Below are 4,795 nucleotides of genomic sequence, written 5' to 3'. Positions count from 1 at the left end.
AATTTAGTGGGGACTGGGTCTAAAGGACAGGTAGTACCTTTCATAGAGCAAATTAATACGGTAATTTCCTCTACAGTTATTACGTTGAAGCTACTGAGATGGTGCTGACAACCAATATTATCATCGGCAGAAGCACTTATGCTGGCTAAGACTGAACTAGAGGGCACCATGGATTTGCGGATATTCTCTAATTTATTATTGAAAAATTACATAAATTCAACATTAGTAATGGTAGTAGAAATACATTGTTTATCTTTGTGTTCACCAGTTAAGTAAGCGATGGTATTAAACAGGAAGCGAGGGGTCTTCTGATTTTCATCAATTAACTTTGCGTTCGGACCAGGCTGCATAATGAACGTTTAGTTTAGTTGAACACTATTTACGCTCTCATTTACAACATTGACATTCTAACTTTATTGCACGAGTTGATTCATTGAACCACGGCGAGTTTCTTACAGTTCGAATAAGTTTGGTTTTTGGTGGAGCCGCAGAGTCCAGGGCCAATTTTATCAGCGAATTATAGTCTAGACTAAAACCATTTCATTTGATCAATATCTACGCTCGTTTCAAAATCAGAGCTTCTAATATAATCAACAATTTTGGCAGTAGTATTTTCATCAATATGCCGCAAGATTTTGGACTTGCTGTGGTCGGACAGTACCGGCAGGTATAGATTAAACTGGTTAATAAGTAATGATCAGAAATAGCCTCGTTTAAAGGAATAATATTAACATGATGGACACCGTAGGTTATGACGAAATCGAGCTTATGGGAATGATAAGTCAGACCGGTAACACACACACACGCATTTTCAGAACCGCTTGTCCCATACAGGGTCGCGGGGAACCGGAGCCTACCCGGTAACATACAGGGCGTAAGGCTGGAGGGGGAGGGGACACACCCAGGACGGGACGCCAGTCCATCGCAAGGCACCCCAAGCGGGACTCGAACCCCAGACCCACCGGAGAGCAGGACTGTGGTCCAACCCACTGCATCACTGCACCCACCTCGGACCGGTAACAACTTTCCTAAAACCGACGGAGGTTAAGAGAGACAGAAAACTATTAGCGAGAGTATCTGACGACATGTCTATACGAACACTGAAATCACCCATCAGGATAATTTTGTCATGATTAATGACTAAATCGGTTATGAAGTTGCTAAATTCCTCGAGAAAAGTCTGAGGAGTACAGTCCAGGTGGATAGTAGATACACACACACACACACATCTTCAGAGCCGCTTGTCCCATATGGGGTCACGGGGAACCGGAGCCTACCCGGCAACACAGGGCGTAAGGCCGGAGGGGGAGGGGACACACCCAGGACGGGACGCCAGTCCGTCGCAAGGTACCCCAAGCGGGAGGATAGTAGATAAAGGAATATAATTATATTGGGTTTTGACTTGAAATCTAGCTCTAGAACTTCAAACGAGGTAAAATTATCACGAGTCCTCAGTGTCACTTGTAATGTATTATTGAAAAGAACGCCGACTCCACCTCCATGACATACAGAACGAGATTTATGGAAATAATCATATCCGTCTGGAGCGGCTTCTGTTAGCGGAATCACATCGGACTCACCGAGCCAGGTTTCAGTAAGTAAAAATAGATCGGACTTGTAACTTGACATTAAGTCGTTTACTAGGACAGCTTTTCTCGTTAGTGAACGAATATTTAACAGACAGCATTTTATGGCAAGTTGAGAATGTTTGTTTTAATGTATTTTAGGTTTCTGGTGCAAGCACTCCTATCACTAAGTCTAGTTAAACACTATGGCCTTATAATGGTTTGTATGTTTTGGCTGCACTTAACGACTTTATTTAAAGTTTTGAGGCCCACACTGGACAAGGCACAAGAAACCCCATCACATGAGAAGCGACCACTGGTACCAGAACAAGCAACAGACCCATCAATACACACAGCTGCTAAAGGAGATGATCCATGGACCATGAGTCAGTCCTGCAACTTGCAGGCCAAGTTCTGGGATAAAACAAACGAACCCCTCCAATTGAGGTGTACACCATCACGTGTGAAAAAGCTGGGCCTTTCCCAGAAAGCATCCCAGTTATTAACAAATGATATACGATTAGAGCAGCACCACATCTCCGACCACCTGTTAAGGGACACCAGTCTACCTTACACTATGTCCCCCGTGTAGAGTCTAGGTAAAGGACCAGACACTATTAAATTATGACTGGCCATCTGTATGTATTAAAGTCTTCCCTGCCTGTACCTCCCTGAAACTACAAGTTCATTCAGCAAATGTACTTCATTCCATTGCACCTGAAATGGATGTTCCCTGGGACCTGTCAGTTACATTTCAAAAACAAAGACACTGGTACGTTTATGTGTGGAACGTGATCAGATATGAGTTTACTGGAATTGGGATCACACAACCATTAACACACCTTTGACAAGAACTTTGATTTTTCTTCATCTGTCTTCTTATTAAAGCACAACCCAAATTCTTCTTTGCTGATGTTATGGTGTGTAGGCTGGCTAGTCTTACATTCCTTGGCAAGGAAGTGTGTTTTATTGTTGTGGTCCACCCCAGAAGTTCCTTCTGTAAATATGTGGATGACTGAAGTGTTAAAACTTCTTCCTTTGAGAAAGATTAACATTTGATGTGCACGACGGTTGGAAGGAATTCTGGAAAGTTTGGATACTTGTCTGTAAGTTTTGTAACTGAGCTTGACCTTTAGCTCAATGTACAGTATGTGGAGATTTTTGCAATCCCCAAACTGTTGAATTCTGAATGTACTGCAGCTTTGTTATAGTGGATTTTGAGACCCCAGCAAGCTGAGCCTCATAGTAGTCGATTTCAGAGAAGACAAGCTAACTTTTCAGCTGTAGAAAATGATAACATAGTATGCAGGCTGGCAATGTTCCTCAGGTGAACAAATGCAGTGGCGCAGCAAGTTTGGCCAGGTCCCATTCTCCAGTGGGTCTAGAGTTCGAGTCCTGCTTGGGGTGCCTTGCGACGGACTGACGTCCCATCCTGGCTGTGTCCCTGTCCCCTCCCGCCTTGAACTCTGGTTTGCTGCGACCCTGCTTGGGACAAGCAGCTTCAGACAATGTGTGTGTGTGAAGTACGACATAAGGGATTAAACATTTACATTTAGCAGATGCTTTTGTCCAAAGTGACGTACATCTCAGCAAAAGTACAATTTATGCATTACATCAAGAGAAGGAGACATAGCTGCAGACATGAAAGTTTCAAGCAAACCTAGTTTGTTACCTACCACTTGCTGCACCGATGTTCATCGTTCAAGTAGGTGCATAAAGCAGGATAGACAAATCCCGATACCCTCCTACCATCTTTTTTTTTTACCGTACACTGACACCTTTTACCTACAATAGGTAACTTACAATGCTGGATATACTTAGTGTTAACCCTAACCCAACAATTATTTACCCATTTATATAGCAGGCTAATTTTACTAGAGCAATTTAAGGTACCTTGCTCAAGTGTAGGGGGTGCGGTGGCGCAGTGGGTTGGACTGCTGTCCGGTGGGTCTGGGGTTCGAGTCCCGCTTGGGGTACCTTGTGACGGACTGGCGTCCCGTCCTGGGTGCGTCCCCTCCCCCTCCGGCCTTACGCCCTGTGTTGCCGGGTAGGCTCCGGTTCCCCCGTGACCCCGTATGGGACAAGCGGTTCTGAAAATGTGTGTGTGCTCAAGTGTAGTACAGCTGGAGGTGGGATTTGAATTTGCCACCTATGGGGCCAAAGGCAGCAGCTCTGACCACTACCAGCTATCCCACATTTGTACACATAAATTTATACAACAGAGTAATGAAACAAAAACAAGGCTCCACAAGAAATGTGAGGTCACTGCTCCAGCTATTATGTACATGTAGGAGGCCATGGTTGGCAGTGCCATCTGCTGGAGATGTGGTCAGATCATCTTTTGCAGTGCTGTTAACTATCATGTTTATGATACACACGAGGAGCTGTTTGAGGGTATGAAGTACCACACTGCCAATGAAACCGTAGATTAGGGTCAGAGTTATGCACATGAAATCACTATTGCCAGACACAAGCAGAAAGAAAAAGGATATACACAGTTATTCACACAATTTTCCTTTAAGGCAATGCGTGGTAAATAGCGAGGAGTGCTGGCCTACATGCAGCAGGAGAACCCCTGCTTTACTTTCTGTGGAATATGCTGCTGTCATACTGACCCTGCTGGTTGGAAGCTAGGGCAGCTTCACAAATGAGCCTTTCCTTCGTACTTTGAAAACAATGGAAAGAGTTGCACTGGGCACATCTGACACTTCCAGCTTAAGCTACATTTTTTGCTGGTCTCCCAGTCTCTCTCATTGCTCCTTGTGGAATACCACCATCCAGTGTTTACTCAAACTTTGGTTCTAGTGCTCCTTCTTCACCCCATATCCTGTCTTTTCTTTTGTATACATATCCATAAATCCCTACAGTCACCCAGTGCTACTGTAGGAACAGCAAAGCTCTACATTGCATCATTTCTCAGTTTTATTGTCTGTTTCTCATTTAAAATATCATGGGAAGTGGGGGGGGGGGGGGGGGGGGGGGCAGAAACTCTGAGAAAAAGATTGGAGCTAAAGCATTACATTCCTCTTTTAGCTGTGCCTGTGCTTGCATGTGAAAGATTCTCGAAACTCCTTCCTAACTCTCCCGACCATTGTGAACAAGGGGCAGGGTCAGCGGGCCAATGGGGCAGGACTGACCGGAGCCTTTCGTTTCATTGGGCGAGTGAAGAAGTTTGGGAGAAACAGTGGGAGGGGCATAGAGAGGGCGTGTAAAGGGAAACTTTCGGGCAA

This window comes from Scleropages formosus, chromosome 20, assembly GCF_900964775.1.
Source record: "Scleropages formosus chromosome 20, fSclFor1.1, whole genome shotgun sequence".
NCBI classification, from domain to species: Eukaryota; Metazoa; Chordata; class Actinopteri; order Osteoglossiformes; family Osteoglossidae; genus Scleropages; species Scleropages formosus.
This window is presented reverse-complemented; position numbering follows the sequence as displayed.